Below are 17,548 nucleotides of genomic sequence, written 5' to 3' on the forward strand. Positions count from 1 at the left end.
AATTGTGTGGTTTTCAAAAAGTGTGTAATGCTGTTTAATGTTGCCTGCTTTTTATATAAATTAAAGTGACATTAAACCGATTTTTTCTTTCATGATTCAGATAAAGAAAACTATTTAAACATTACAATTTTCTCATCTAATTTGCTTAATTCTTTAGATATCCTTTGTTTAAAAAAAAAAGCAATGCACATGGGTGAGACAATCACGAGGCATCTATGTGCAGCCATTTAGCAGCTACTGAGCCTATCTAGATATGCTTTTCAGCAAAGGATAGCAAAAGAATGAAGCAACTTAGATAATAGAAGGAAATTGGAAAGTTGTTTTAAAATTGCATGCTCTTTCTAAATCATGAGGAAAAGTTTCATGCCCTTTTTAAATTAACTGAACATGTATAGACTGAAGTGAATCTTGTATGATTCTATATTGTGAGTGACCCTACAACATTTGAAGTCAGCATTTCCAGTCATCCTTCGTTTGAGGTATCATCTTGGTTTTGGGCCTCTGTGTTGTGCCTCCCGTATGTCATTTCTGGGAAAACAAAATGCCAGAGTGGCAGATCAACTTTTTTTTTTTTTTAATAACTGGGGACCCAGTCGCAATTGCGACCTCTGCACCCCCTGTAGTTTCGTCCCTGCAAAATGCTCCAGTGTTGAGTGAGTTATTTTAATTGCAAGTGATTCCTATTTTCAATACTGCTACTGGATTATATTATAGTAATGTAGAAGCTGGTCTGCCATCTAATGAGCATGTCCAGCGCTGCAGAATCTGTTGGCGCTCTACAAATACCTGATAATAATAATATGGGGTATAAATGCATTTTCAACATTTTAGTACAGGTTTCAAATGAAAAAAATCCTTTTTTTTTTATATAATCTAATATGTGTAAAAGCATTGTTAAAGGGGCATTAAACACTAAATACTGTTTATAAGCATTGTATTGAGATAATTCTTCCTCTAGTCATGGTTGCCAGCATGTTGAAATCTAGTTTTCACTACATTCCATTGCTGATATGTTTGCACATGTGCAGTATAACCTAGGTTCCAAAATGGCAGCATTCATAATTGGATGTCTCTTTAGTGTTTTTAATGTTTCATTTTTAAGAAAATAAACTTTCCCCATGAAAGATCCTCCATATAACCATTACTTCATATATTCCAGAAATGCCTCAGAATCCACAAGACATGCCATCTTGGTTACAAGGACGCTCCGGAGGGATGGTTGTAATCACTGTTCTTCTCAGTATTGCCATGTTTATTCTGCTTGTTGGACTTGGAGTTACATTGAGTACTACGCAACATTAATTTATTATTTGCACTTTTATTGTCTCTCTTGTTTCACACCCTGTTCCAAATGTACATCAATATATCTTTTTTTTTTTTTTTTTTACAATGCATTGTGAAAAAAAACAACTTAATTTTGAAACCAAGAAATTTGAATAAACATGTTTTATTTCCACTTTTTGTAAATGTAGTAATTCTGTCAAAGCATTGTTTGTGAAATGTACAATGTGTATTAAAGATGTTGTTTTTTTGGCAGCCATGAGGGTTATCTTAGAGTTAAAAATGTATTGTATATTCAGATAGCCCATGGGACAAGTTGTTCTGGGAATGTAAAGAATCTCTTACAGGTGACTGCAGTTGGGTGTGTCTTTATAGCAGGCAGGACACAAGGTATTAACTGTGTGAAGCTTATATATTTAGTGCACAGTCTACACCACATTCAGTCCCAACAAATCCGGCTGTGAACAGCTGCCTTTAGTACAAGAATCACAGTAAGTACTATCTGCTTCCCCAGTCTATTGGTACTGTTTTAATAAGGTTGCTAGGGAAGTGTAAGCTAAACAAATACAGGATACTTGGAGGAAAAATCTGTTTAACACCTGTTGACTATAACATCCATAATATTTGGTGGTGTTTAGCTTTCAAATGGCTGTGTATAATTTGCTTGTTTTGTGATCTTAGCATTTAATGACATTAGGGCAATTGCTTTGTGTGTAATATATAAAATTGGCCTACATATATATATATATATATATATATATATATATATATATATATATATATATATATATATATATATATATATATATATATATATATATATATATATATATATATATATATATATATATATATATACGTATGTATAACAAATTTTGCTTTAATTACCACCAATGGAAGTTTTCAAAAGGGTAACTATGGTATCAATTGTCTATAAATCAACCCATAGCAATGGTGTAGAAATCCTCTGTCTGTGGGGGAGGGAATGTGAAAGGTAATACTTGAGTATGCTGTAATACTTTGCTTCAGAAGCATGGCAGGTGCAAGTTAAACCTGCCTTTCAATGCATTAGCAACTAATGAGCATACAGACCTGTTCATCTTTACTCTTAAAGGGACAGTAAACACCAGATTTTTTGTTTAAGAAGAGAATCCTTTTCATTACCCATTCCCCAGTTTTGCATAACCAACAGTTATAATCTTTTTTTTTTTTTTTTTTTTTACCTCTGTGATTATCTTTTATCTATGCCCCCTTATTTCAGTTCTTTTGACAGACTTGTATTTTTAGCCAATCAGTGCTGACTCCTAGGAGCTTAACGTGCCTGAGCTCAATGTTATCTATGTGAAACACATGAACTAACGCCTTCTAGTGGTGAAAAACTGTCGAAATGCTTTCAGATTATAGGTAGCCTTCAAGGTCTAAGAAATTAGCATATAAACCTCCCTAGGTTTAGCTTTCAACTAAGAATACCAAGAAAACAAAGCCAAATTGGTGGTAAAAGTTTTTTTTTTGAAAGTTGTTAAAAATGACATGTCCCTTTAACACAAATTAATTGGATTTCAGGAGCAAGCAAAAAATAGCTACTGAAAACACTTTAAAAAAAACATTTTAAACCCAAATTGTCACAACACTTACTAGAGGATTAGCAAAATGTGGAAACCCCTGCAAGCTTGGTTGTCAGGATGCCGTAGTTAGGAATTTAACAACTACTGCATTAGGGATCAAGAACAGTAACTAGAGAGTCAGTATAGTATCTAAGGACTCTCATAACTGCTCAGAATTAAACATTAGTGCAGAATCCCAAACGGCTCCTGAAAAGATTATTTTTCCATTGTCAAAAAGCTTGTATGTTAGTTTTATTTTAAAAATCTATGTAGTATATTTAGTTCTTGTTTAAAAATCTTTTTAGAGCCTTCTTATATGCATGCAATTTTATAAAATGTCTCATCGGTATGAGGTATTCAGAGCGAAGAAAAATGTAAACAACTACTATCAAATAGTTTGTTGTTGTATAGGATTTTCTTCTTTTAATAGAGTATATACATTTATAAATGTAGAAAGATTTGATGAGCGGTCAGTTCCCCTCCCCCTCAATATTTTTTTGGGTAATAAAGTCCCAACTTCTATTTAAGTTTGTACCTGGCAAAAGATAAATATTATTTAGAACAGATTTAACATTATGTACCTTCTAATTCTTGTTCACATTAAGTAATTCTTCTGACAGCCAACTTCCTTATTTGTACCAGGAGACTTAAATGATGTCTTTGTTTATGTACAAATCCATGTCAAACAAATTACTTCATTTTGTAAACGGTTAAAAGACCTGGGAGAGACTAAGACATGAATAACAAGCAAGCGTCAGGGGACAGGCAACAGCTGTACATTCTACTCTTCGTCAGCAATCTGTGAAACTGATCTATTTCAATTGTAACAAAGGTCTGATCACAGCATCATTGATCAACTCTGTTGTATTTTTGATAAGATCTTATGATAAACTAAAGAAATATTGAACGTTGCAGCCTATACATTTTAAAGGGGTATTTAATTGGAATTTAAAACCCTGCAATAAATTTCAGATTTTACTAAAAGCATTAGATATAAATCTCTACATATTTGGTTAATGTCCAGAGGTGTAACAAGATGTCAATGGGTACCAAGATAGTCTGTCCCATGGAATATGCTTTTTTTGCTACCATATTTGTACAGGAAGGCTGTGTAAGAGGTAAAGCAGTGGTTTATTAAATGCGAGGAAGGGGAGAATGTCCTTAATGGGGTACTAAACCCAATTCTTTTCTTTTATGATTCAGATGGAGCATGCAATTTTAAGCAACTTTCTAATTTACTCCTATTATCACATTTTCTTCGTTCTCTTGCTATCTTTATTTGAAAAAGATGGCATCTAAATTAAGAAGCCAGCCAATTTTTGGTTCAGAACATTGGAAAGCACTAGTTTAATGATGGGTGCATTTAGCCACCTATCAACCAGCACAATCCAGGATGTGAACCAAAATGGGCTGGCTTCTAAACTTGCATGCTTGTTTTTCAAATAAAGATAGCAAGAGAATTAAGAAAAATTGATAATAGTAAATTAGAAAGTTACTTAAAATTGTATGCTCTATCTGAATCGTGAAAGAAAGAAAAAAAAACGGGTTCAATGTCCTTTTAACCTCTTTGTGACTAGACCACTTTTCCATTTGTTGACTGTTTAGGACCAGAGCTATTTGTAAATTTCTTTTACAAAGATATGACGAGTCCACAGATTTCATCCTTGCTTGTGGGATTTATCCTCCTGTTGACAGGAAGTGGCAAAGAGAACCACAGCAGAGCTGTGTGTGTGTGTGTATGTATATGTGAGATATATATATATATATATATATATTCTATCCTCTCTTCCCTCCACCTCCAGTAATTCTCTTTGCCTGTGTTAGTACTAGGAATAGGTAAAGTGAGGTGTTAGTTTATTTTCTTCAATCAAGAGTTTATATTTTTTTTTTCTAAATAGTGCCGATGAGTGCTATTTTTATCAGGGAACATCGGTTGTCTCAACAAGGGGAACTGAGGAGTTTTTTTTTTTTTTTTCTTCTATATTCTCGCTCACTCCCCATGCTGGTGCTGCCCTGCTAATGGCCTTATAAGATTATCACATAAGGCCCTCTTAGTTCCCATGGATCTACAGGAGGTGAGGTAAAGATTCCTCTTGAGCAGGTGGGACAGACTCAGACTCGGTATGTACAGTCTCTTGATTTCTGGGAGAGAGAAGCTCAGAACAGGCTGACATTAGCTGCTGCATAACAAGTGGGGGTAAATTACTTAAACAGATTAAGTTTATTTCCCTTTATATACCCTTTATCACACTATTCCATACACAGTGAGTAGTTTCAGTAAGGGGGGGGGCGGTGATGTGACACGTTTTTTATGTGCAGAGGTACCGGTCAAGTGTTTGGCTGACGCTGGGGAAATATGTGATAATATGCAATACGCTTCACGATTAGGCATCCTTTATTTTTGAAGAAGGGTCATTATTTCAATGTAACTGGATGAGGGTCACATTTGCTAGTTTTGGGTCCGTCCGACATTGTATTTTATATGCGGCGCCCTTTGACTGTACCGCCCACGATGGGCGGGGCTTACGTTTTCTTGCATCTTGTTGCGCACTTGCTACTCCGTTCCTGCACGGAAATTCCTGCTCCTAGGTCTGCTGGGTCTCAGTGATGTGATATGTAAAAATTACCTAGACAAAAAAAATCGTAGCAATCACAGCCTAGGTCTGCTTGTCATATCACATCACTGAGACCCAGCAGACCTAGGAGCAGGAATTTCCGTGCAGGAACGGAGTAGCAAGTGCGCAACAAGATGTGAGAAAACGTGCAGGGGGTGTTATAATTGCAATTAACCGTATTTGTTCTTCCACATTATTAAGGGTTAATTTCCTTGGGATACATATTATTTTTGTGATTTAGCAGCCTATTGGTGAGTGTTTCTCTAACACCTCAATCGTTGCAAGCTGCAGAAAACATTTAGGTCATTTTTAAATTTAAAGCCACAGTACCGTTTTGTTATTAAAGTCACGGTAATTGTTTGTTATTCCATAACTTGACACGACCAATATTGCTATTTTTACTTTTTATCACGTCTGATCTTCCGGATCACATTTGTTCTTTGTATCTAGATGCCAATGTGGAACCCCATATTACATTTTGTCCCTCAAGTACTGAAAGGGCCTTACAATGTAAAGAGCATATTTTATGTGTGTCTAAGGATGTTTCTCAGTCTGAGGAGAGTCAGGATATGCCGCGAAATTCTCCCCAAGCGTCACAGCCTATCACGCCCACCCAAGTGACGCCGGGTTCTTCAACTGCGTCTAATTCATTTACTCTGCAGGATATGGCTAGAGTTATGTCAAATACCCTTACAGAGGTTTTATCCAAGTTGCCTGTGTTACAGGGCAAACGTAGCAGGACAGAGGTCCATGAGAATGCTGCAACTTCTGATGCTTTGGTAGCTTTTTCTGATGTACCCTCACAGGGATCTGATTTGTGGGTCAGGGAACTTCTGTCTGAGGGGGAACTTTCCGATTCGGGAAGTGTGTTGACTCAGAAGGATACGGACACAATGTCCTTTAGATTTAAGCTTGAACACCACTGCCTATTGCTTAGGGAGGTTTTAGCGACTCTGGATGACTGTAACTATTGTGATTCCGCCAGAGAAATTGTGTAAGAGGGACAAATACTTAGAGGTTCCTACTTACTCTGATGTTTTTCCGGTTCCTAAAAGAATTTTGGAAATTATTACACGGGAGTGGGAGAGACCGGGTATCCCATTCTCACCTTCCCCTAATTTTAAGAAAATGTATCTACTCTGGCTAAGCATACAACTATCACAATCGAAGACAGTTGTGCTTTTAAAGACCCTATGGATAAGAAATTGGAGGGTCTGCTAAAGAAAATGTTTATTCAACAGGGTTTGCTCTTTCAACCTATGGCCTGCATTGTACCAGTTACTACTGCGGCGGCTTCTTGGTTTGATGCCATAGAAGAGTCTCTCAAAATTGAGCCTCCCTTAGAGGAGATCTTAGATTAAATTAAAGCTCTTAGACTAGCTAATTCCTTTATTTCAGATAACGCCTTTCAGATTGCCAAATTGGCGGCTAAAAATGCAGGGTTTGCCATTTTAGCGCGTAGAGCGTTATGGTTAAAATATTGGTCTGCGGATGTGTCATCTCAGTCAAAGCTTTTGACTATTCCTTTCAAGGGAAAAACCCTATTCAGGCCTGACCTGAAAGAAATCATTTCTGACATTACGGGAGGTAAATTGAATAATTTTTGTTCCTTTTGAAATTTTAAGGGAGTCCCCTCTTCCTCTTCTTCCGCCAAGCAAGAAAGGAATTTTGGTCAGACCAAGGCCATCTGGAGACCCAACCAGACTTGGAAAAAGGTAAACAACCCAAGAAGCCCGCTGCTGTTACCAAGACAGCATGAAGGGGCGGCCCCCAATCCGGGACCGAATCTAGTAGAGGGAAAGCTGTCTCTCTTTGCCCAGGCTTGGGTAAGAGATGTGCATGATCCTTGGACACTGGAAATCGTGTCCCAAGGGTATCAGCTGGAAATCAAGAATTCTCTCACAAAGGGGAGGTTTCTTCTTTCACGATTGTCTGTAGACCAGATAAAAAGAGAGGCGTTCTTACATTGTGTAAAAGAACTCTCTACTATGGGAGTAATTCGTCCAGTTCCAAAACTGGGACAGGGGTTTTACTCAAATATTTTTGTGGTCCCCGAAAAAGAGGGCACGTTTCGACCCATTTTAGATCTAAAAAGTCTAAACAAATTTCTCAAAGTCCCATCCTTCAAGATGGAGACTATTCAAACCATTCTGCCATTGATCCAGGAAGGTCAATATATGACTACCATGGACTTGAAGGATGCATATCTTCATATTCCTATCCACAAGGATCATCACCAGTTCCTAAGGTTTGCCTTTCTAGACAAAAATTTTCAGTTCGTGGCTCTTCCCTTCGGGTTGGCCACAGCACGCAGGATCTTCACGAAGGTTCTGGGATCCCTTCTGGCGGTTCTCGGGCCGTGGGGTATTGCAGTGGCGCCTTATCTGGACGATATTCTGATTCAAGCGTCATCTTACCATCTGACAAAGTCTCACACAGACATAGTCCTGTCCTTTCTGAGGACGCACGGGTGGAAGGTGAATCTAGAAAAGAGTTCACTAATTCTACAGACAAGGGTTCCCTTCTTGGGAACTCTGATAGATTCCATATCCATGAAAATTTTTCTGACTAAGGTCAGAAAGTTAAAGATTCTGAATACATGCCAAACCCTTCAGTCCACTCCTCGGCCATCAGTGGCTCAGTGCATGGAGGTAATTGGATTGATAATAGACCTGCATCAGGAGACTCTCTTCCTTGGTGGTTGTCGTCGGATCATCTGTCCCAGGGGACGTGCTTCCGCTGACCCTCATGGGTGATAGTGACAACGGACGCCAGTCTACTAGGTTGGGGCACAGTCTGGAATTTCCTGAAGGCTCAGGGTGTGTGGAGTCTCTACTTCCAATCAATATTCTGGAGTTGAGAGCAATATTCAATGTGCTCCAGGCGTGGCCGCAGTTGGCTTCGGCCATATTCATTCGCTTTCAGTCGGACAATATTACGACTGTGCCTTACACCAATCATCAAGGGGGAACCAGGAGTGCCTTAGCGATGACAGAAGTATCGAGGATAATTCAGTGGGCGGAGGCTCACTCTTTTCTGTCAGCAATCTACATCCCAGGAGTAGACAACTGGGAAGCTGACTTTTTAAGCAGACAGAGATCTTTGCCGCTCTGATTCTCAGATGGGGCACACCAGAATTGGATCTGATGGCATCTCATCAGAATGCCAAGCTTTCAAGATACTGATCCAGGTCAAGGGATCTTCAAGCTGAACTGATAGATGCCTTGGATGTTCAACCTAGCATATGTGTTTCCATCGTTTGCTCTCCTTCCCCGGGTGATTGCCCGGATCAAACAGGAGAGGGCTTCAGTAATTCTAATCACGCCTGCGTTGCCTCGCAGGACTTGGTATGCCGATTTAGTGGACATGTCATCTCTACCACCGTGGAGGCTTCCATTGAGGCAGGACCTGCTTATTCAGGGACCTTTTCAACACCCAAATCTAGTTTCTCTGCAACTGACTGCATGGAGATTGAATGCTTGATTTTATCTAAGCAAGGGGTCTCTGATTCGGTCATTTGCTTCAGGCACGTAAGCCTGTTACTAGAAAGATCTATCATAAGATATGGTGTAGATATCTTTATTGGTGTGAATCCAAGGGCTACTCATGGAGTAGAATTAGGATTCCCAGAATTCTTTCTTTTCTCCAAGAGGGATTGGAGAAAGGGTTATCAGCAAGTTCCTTAAAGGGACAAATTTCTGCTTTGTCAATTTTGCTATTTCTTCTGCTCATAGAGTTTCTGAGCTTTCAGCCTTATCTTATCTTTCATTCTGATAAGGTGGTTCTACGTACCAAACCTGGATTCCTGCCTAAGGTTGTTTCAAATAAGAATATTAATCAGGAAATTGTGGTTCCTTCATTATGTCCTAATCCTTCTTCGAAGAAGGAGCGTTGTTTGCATAACTTGGATGTGGTCCGTGCCCTGAAGTTTTACTTGCAGTCGACCTAAGGACTTACGTCAATCTTCTTCTTTATTTATTGTTTTTTTTCTGGAAAGCATAGGGGCCAGAAAGCTATGGCTACCTCTTTCTTTTTGGCTGAAGAGTATCATCCGTCTGGCATATGAGACTGCTGGACAGCAGCCTCCTGAAAGAATTACGGCTCATTCTCCTAGGGCTGTGGCTTCCTTATAGGCATTTAAAAACAATGCTTCTGTTGAACAGATTTGCAAGGCTGCAACTTGGTAGTCTCTTCATACTTTTTCCAAATTTGATACTTTTGCTTCTTCTGAGGCTGGTTTTGGGGAGAAAGGTTCTTCAAGCATTGGTACCTTACGTTTATGTTCCTGTCTTGTCTCTCCCTTTCATCCGTGTCCTATAGCTTTGGTACTGTATCCCACAAGTAAGGATGAAATCTGTGGACTCGTCATATTTTTGTAAAAGAAAAATATATTTTACGATATGACGAGTCCATGGCCCACCCTGTCATTTTTTAAGACAGGTATATATTTTATTAAACTTCAGTCACCTCTGCACCTTTAGCTTTTCCTTTCTCTTCCTAACTTCGGTCGAATGACTGGAGGTGGAGGGAAGGGAGGAGCTATATATATACAGCTCTGCTGTGGTGCTCTTTGCCACTTCCTGTCAACAGGAGGATAAATCCCACAAGTAAGGATGAAATTCGTGGACTCGTCATATAGCGTAAAAGAAATAAATTTATCAGGTAAGCATAAATTTCCTTTTCTGCTGTGTTTGTGTTTAGCTGTAATTTTCCTCTTATTTACTGTACCCACACATTTTATATTTATAAACCATTTTTCTCGCCATCAAATGGACTTTCTGAAGTTAACATTATTGTCGTCATATCTTATAATTTACTAATATTTTTTTTTTTTTTAAATGATGGAAAAAACACACACTTTCTATCTTTAACAACCAAAATCTGTAACACATCTACAACTACCATAAAACACCAATTCTAAATTTTGCCCTGAGTTTAAAATACCCAATTTTTACTTGGTTTTTTTTTTTTTTTTTTTTCAAGTTATAGGACAATAAGTAAAAGTAGCACTTTGCTATTTCAAAACCATTTTTTTCTCAAAATTAGTGTTAGTTACATTGTAACACTGATATCCCTGAATAACTCTTCCCATTTTATATATTTTTAAAAAACAACATACGGTATTAAACTTGGGGTATTTTGACTCTTTTTATGCAGACATTTTATCACTAATCTATGCCAAATTTTTGACAAAATAGCAATTTAAGAATACATTTACTGAGAATGTTAAGGGTTACTGCCAAATAACACCCTATGTGTTCAGCAACATATCCTGAGTACAGTGATACCAACCATGAATAGGTTTGTCTGTTTTTTATTTAGGGGGGCTAAAAGGACTTATTTTTAGGGAGTGCATTCCAGTTTTCCAACTTGGAATTTTCACATCTGTCATTGTGCACCCATGTCCTATTTGGGACATTTCTGAATCCGGCCAATGTAATTTACCCCCATCAAACCATATATTTTTGAAAAGTAGACACCCTAGGGTATTTGAAATGCTGGTATTTTAACACTTTCCATGCACTAATTTAACCACCAGTCTTTGTCAAACTTTTGGGTAGTCATTTTTTTTTTGTGGTTATTTTTCCACACACATTGTAATTTAATAATAGATAAAGAGAACGGATTTGTCTGGGTAGTACAGCGCAGCGAAATAAAAAATTATTTACACAATAATAAATGATATGGTAAACACTATAGTTGGTAATTAAGTAAACCTTCAGAATTGAAAAAGTTCTAGTGTATTAATGGTTGTCTTATTTTGCAATTGCAATAGTCTTATTAGAGTTCTGTAGCTTGCCTATTCGGATATATAGATAGGTGAAAGGATGTCTCCTTACCAGATGTTACCCCAATCGTATGAGGTAAGGTTTGTTCATATAGGGAGTATCTTTGTCTTGTCTGTAGTGTCCACTAGTCCAAGTGTCACGGGTATATCGGTTCAAACAGGAGGGTCTGATTTCCTTCTCTGGATTCCGTCGCTTTGGTATATACGATCTTTGCCCAGTAGAACTTTTTTCCGATGGTTGGAGTCTTAGTGACTCATGGGAGTATGGTACTTCGATTAGGATCTCTCAGACTTCTGTAAGAGGTCAGACCCCCTCCTGCACACACATTAAAATTTCCTCTCGGGTACACAGACCAGTGTATTAATTGTAATTTAAGCATAGATTCTCAGCTCCTGTTATGTGTTACTCCAAAATAAGACCCCAATATGTAGTCACCTTCACCAACATCTTCTGAGTACAGTGATACCACCTATGCATAGGTTTGTTTGGGGGGGTACAATGCCAAACGTGTTTTTTTTTTTTTTATATATACATTTAACATTTTCTTTGCCTATTGTCTTTTTGCATACCCCAATTTATTTGTTTGCAATGAATGTGCATATATTTGAAAAGTTGTCACCACAAGGTGTTGTATATAGAGTGCTTTCATGCCTTTGATGCAACAGTTTTAGCCAAAAAAAAAAAAAATTGGACAAAGTCTATGGTGGTCATTTTTAAATTTTCATTTTTATACACATTGCCTTTTGACTATTATTTAGGAGAGCTTTTCCTAAGTTATTGCAAGAAAACACTCCAGGTTGTTTTCTGCAAGACTCAATCAGTACACCCATGCCCCCCACGGATAGGTTTGACAGGGGTTTTGTTATAATACAACACCAATTTTAGAACTTCTAAAAAATAGAGCAGTGAAATGTAAAAATCTGGCACAGTAAAAGTAAAATGCAAACAAACTCAGTAATTACCCCCCCACCACCACAAAATAAACCCAATGTCAAGTGTAATAAAAATTACCAGTGTATGATGCCGCTTAAAGCCTTCCCCAATGCATTGTCCAGGGCAATAAAGACAGTAAAAGGTGGTGTCCATTCTCTGCCCCCTCTTGGTACAGACTCTGCATTTCTTCTGAGGATTCTGCTTCTCTGCAGTAAAGGCAATTTTGAAAATAAAATGAGTAGCCCCAACTCTGCTCTCTCCCATCACCGCCAGGGGAGCAGGGTCATCTTGGTAAAAAATCCCCAAAATGATCTGGAGCTGAAATTGTAATCCAGTTTCCGCCCAAAACATTCAACTGAGACTGCCCTTATCAAGGTTACAAACGATCTTCTCTCTGCAAAAAATATTTTCATTACTCTATACTTATCTTACTCGAACCTCTCAGCTGCCTTCGACACAGTTGACCACCCCCTCCTCCTACAGATCCTTAGCTCTTTTGGCCTCTGTGACACTGCTCTTTCCTGGATTCACTCCCATCTTTCCCACAGGTCTTTTTCTGTGTCATTTGCCGGTGACTCCTCCTCTCCTATGCCTCTGTCTGTTGGAGTACCTCGAGGATCTGTTCTGGGTCCTCTACTCTACTCCATCTATACTTCTTCACTGGGTATACTTATCAAAAGTTATTGCTTCAAATATCACCTCTATGCTAATGACACCCAAATCTACCTCTCCACCCCTGCTCTCTCTCCCTCTGTCCTTTCTCATGTCAGCGACTGCTTATCTGGTATTTCTTCCTGGATGGCCTCTCACCACCTAAAGATTAACATGTCCAAGACTGAGCTCCTTCTTATCCCCCCCCCTCAAGTTCTACGCTGACTTCTGACTTCTCTATCCCTGTTGACGGCATCACCATTTCCCCATCGCCCCAAGTCCGCTGCCTTGGAGTCACACTTGACTCAAATCTATCCTTCGTCTCCCATATCCAATCGCTTTCTACATCCTGCAGCAACCATCTAAGCAATATTTCCAAAATTCGCCCTTTTCTGAGTGCTGACACCACAAAGCAAATAATCCACTCCCTTGTTATCTCCAAACTTGACTACTGCAATAACCTACTCGCTGGCCTTCCTCTTTCCCGCCTCTCCCCCTTCAATCCATCCTAAATGCCTCTGCCAGGCTGATCCACCTTTCCCGTCGATCTGCATCTGCTGCACCTCTCTTCATTGGCTCCCCATTCACAGCAGAATTAAATTCAAAATTCTCACCCTTACATACAAAGCTCTCACCAACGCCGCTCCACTCTACCTATCCTCTCTAATACACAAGTATACTCCAGCCCGTCCACTAAGATCCAACAATGACCTGCTCCTTGCATCCACAACTATCACCTCTTCTCATGCTAGATTGCAGGACTTCTGTCGTGCAGCTCCTACCCTCTGGAACACTCTTCCCTCATGCTGTCAGGCTTTGCCCTAATCTGTCTTCCTTTAAATGTTCCCTGAAGACTTTTCTGTTCAGGGAAGCCTACCACCCAACTCAATAATAAATTAACTTCACTTACCTAACATTTCCCTCATCTAACTCTGTATTAACATCTTTCCAAATCTTGCAGTCCTCACCTCCTGTTTCTCAACCTCCTACCCTTCTAGATTGTAAGTTCCCACGGGAATAGGGCCCTCAATCCTTCCTGTATGTGTTTGTAAATTTTGTCCTGTCTTTTACAAGTCTTGTATTGTTTTATCTAAATGAATTGTATCCATGGACAGCGCTGCAGAATATGTTGGCGCTTCATAAATAAAGTATAATAATAAAATAAAAAGTCAGTTTCATTCCGGGATTTGCTTTTTTAAACAACAAAAAAGTGTTGTGGGTTGATATCTATATTAAGTAAATTGCAACCTTTTTGTACCAGGCAGTTATCCTCTGCATATTAGATAGGGCTACAGCAGCTGATCTGCCAGAACAACCCCACCCATATGCCGGTTATAAGCCTTGATGCACACTGGCTTCCTTATGCTCTCAGCTCTACCACATACTGAGACCTCCACAGTCCTCTTATTGTGGATGGTGGTAAGAAGGTACACATCCTTCTTGTCACTGTATTTAACTGCCAACAGCTCCTCTTGTCGCAGAGCTGAGGTCTTCCCCCTTTTGTAGCCAGTTGTGTGCAAGTTGTCCTGGGAAACCTGTGCGGTTCTTTTTAATTGTACTGCAAGCTACTGTATCAAAGCAATACAGTAGCTTGAACAAAAGGACACTTGTATAAAAATTATCTAAATACAAGTGGTACCCTTTGTTCATTAGGGGTAATATCAGGTCCCAGACAATCTTGCCAGTAGTTCCACATGTTCTGGGCAACCTGGAGGGTCAAGGTGGCTATCCTTTTCCTCATACACCTGGAAGGCCTGAATATACCCAGCCTCGCTCTCACAGAGCTTATACAACTTTACTTCATATCTGGAACGCTTGGAAGGAATATACTGATTGAATCCCAGCCTTCCCTTATACTTCATCAGGGATTCATCCACACATATATTCCTTCCAGATGTATAAGCCTCTGCAAACCTGGAATCAAAGTGGGTAATCAAACTGGGGATGCTCCCTAGGGGGGGCACAGGCTGTTATTGCTGAAGATAGAAAATGAGGGTAGAGCAAATGGGGCTCGCTGAGGAATCTGTCGGCACTCTGCAAATAACCAATAATAATAATAATGGGACTACTGCTCCAGTAGGAGTGGATGGAGGGTTTCTTTATTATGCCCATCAGCATAGTCAATGCCCAGAATATTTTAAATTCTGGTGCATCGATGGGGGGCCCATTGCTGCTTTGCCAAATAGGAGTCAGGCTTTGCAGCATGACACAGATGGGCATATCAATTAATTTGGGTGACAATATTCCCCAATACATCATGGCCCAGAAACACCTCCATAAACTGTTGGGGGCTAAGTCCTACCACATCCACATTGATGCAAGGATTTGATGTGAAGGGTTGGATATCTGGTATCTGGTGATGAGGCATTACCCAGATTTCAACAGCAATGGCAGCTGGAGCAACACGTCTCCTTCTGGCAGGGGGGTAGCAGCTACAGATACATCACTATCAGTTGAGACTGTATCTACTGATGTATCTGAGCATATGTCAGGGTCAAAATTGCGGTTTGAGCCTGACATAGGCGTCTGACTCTGATGCAAGGTAGGCATATGCCTCCTCAGCACTATATGTTCTCTGTGACATGATTTATTTTTATCTGTCACAGAGAAAAAAAATCAACACAAAATGTAAATTTAAATGAACTAAATGGCTCTGAAAAGAGCCTTTGGATCTCACAAAAAAATTACTAAAAAAAATTAACCCCTAAAAAAATGCACAGAGCAAAAAAATGCTTTTATGCAAGAGCCAGTGATTGAAAGTGATCACTGGCAAACTAGGAGTTAAAGGCTCTGAAAAGAACCTTATGGGTCTCACAATTTTTAAACTAATATAAGTGAATCTCTCTGTCTCTCTCGATCTCTCTTGATCTCTCTCGATCTCTCTCTCTCTCTCCATGGATCTCTCGATCTCTCTCTCTCTCTCTCTCCATGGATTTCTCGATCTCTCTCTCCATGGATCTCTCGATCTCTCTCTCCATGGATCTCTCGATCTCTCTCTCCATGGATCTCTCGCTCTCTCTCTCCATGGATCTCTCTCTCAACATGGATCTCACTCTCTCTCTCAACATGGATCTCTCTCTCTCTCTCTCTCAACATTTATCTCTCTCTCTCTCTCTCTCTCTCTCAACATGGATCTCTCTCTCTCAACATGGATCTCACTCTCCATGGATCTTTCTCTCTCGCTCTCTCTCTCTCTCTCTCTCAACATGGATCTCTCTCTCTCTCTCTCTCTCAACATGGATCTCTCTCAACATGGATCTCTCTCTCTCTCAACATGGATCTCTCTCTCCCAAAAATATGCAAGTGAGGAAAGGGAGAGAGATCCACACTGATCAGTGTCAATATTTACCAACATTGGCATGATCCGACAAATGGGATTTTTTATTATTATAAATTAAATTATAGAGCAAGCTCAGATTGGATGACCCCATCCTGCCCCTATGGTGAGGCAGGCTAGGAACACCCCCAGAAGCCCCATGATGCACTGGGCATCGACATCTTTGAAGCCACATGGGGAAAGGGGGGCTATATGGAGGCTATATTGGGCTATTGTAATAAAATATATATTATTATTTTTATTTTTTTTATGTTTTGTTACTTTACTAAGTGCCTCGACCCACCGAAGCACTTGGCACACTTCCAGAGCATCAGAAGCCTGCCGATGCTCTGCCTGACTGTTGGGCTCCACGTAGAGCAAACCGCAAGTGATCGCTCCGTGGGAATCATCAAAATAGAGCCCATCAGTCAGGAATAGTATTGCAGGATGCCTCAGATTACCTTCTCCCTGAATAGATTACCCTCTCCCTGCATATATATTTTCCATAGTGTAGCGGTCCCACCCACTCCCGCCCCTGTGTGTGCCCCCGGCCCCCTGCACCCGATCCTGCCCCCCTCTGGCAAATATCCACCAGCGATGAGCCGCCCACTCGTCTCCCTGCAATGGCTCCCACCCACCAACGATCTGCACCATCACTGGCCAATGCAGAGAGGGCCACATAGTAACGGTAGTGTGTTTTACTAAAAAATATAGGTAAGCTCAGGAGCAGCAATGCACTCCTGGGAGTTACTGCCTGACTGGGCTACCTATATATGCATCTTGTGATTGGCTCATCTGCTGTGTTCATCAATCACCCGGGTTTGGTCCTCTGCATCGGTAGGTAAAAAAAGGTATTGCAGTGATGCCTAAATATTGAGGCATCACTGATATACCTTGAAAGCAGCTGGTAGTGATCACGATCGCTTCCACCACTTGAAACCCCAGAGGACTTGTCTGGCACGTCCTTTGTCCTTTTTTTGTAGGACGTGCCTGACACGTCCTCGGTCACAAAGGGGTTAAATGTCTGAGAAATGTCCCCAGAACATTACTTCATTTAATAAACCACATATTTGAGTTGTGTTGTCCTTTTGTTAAAATGTATCTATATATTGTAATTTTTTTTGTTTATTTTTATCAATGACAAGCCTGTGCCAAATTAGAAAAAAAAAGTTTTCCCCCTACACTATCCACCTCTAAACTATCACATAGCCAACTGCTATAAACTCCCCTACCTATACTATTAACTCCAATACCTTGATCACAAGCAACCCTTAACCTAAAAACCCCTAAGTAACAAAATAAATAAACACTATTATTACAGGGGGGAAACACACTACCGTTACAGATTATATATATATA

General features: G+C 39.8%; 1 protein-coding gene across 1 annotated transcript in view; it reads left to right on the forward strand.

Annotated features, from left to right (window-relative positions):
- The first annotated feature begins 1,707 nt into the window (after positions 1 to 1,707).
- GFY (golgi associated olfactory signaling regulator) overlaps positions 1,708 to 17,548 on the forward strand; it is a 77,038-nt gene continuing 61,197 nt past the window's right edge. Inside the window, exon 1 of the mRNA XM_053690764.1 lies at positions 1,708 to 1,772. The gene's annotated coding sequence lies outside the window, so the exon portion shown is untranslated. The remainder of the gene's footprint in view (positions 1,773 to 17,548) is intronic.

Source organism: Bombina bombina, chromosome 8 (assembly GCF_027579735.1).
Source record: "Bombina bombina isolate aBomBom1 chromosome 8, aBomBom1.pri, whole genome shotgun sequence".
NCBI classification, from domain to species: domain Eukaryota; kingdom Metazoa; phylum Chordata; class Amphibia; order Anura; family Bombinatoridae; genus Bombina; species Bombina bombina.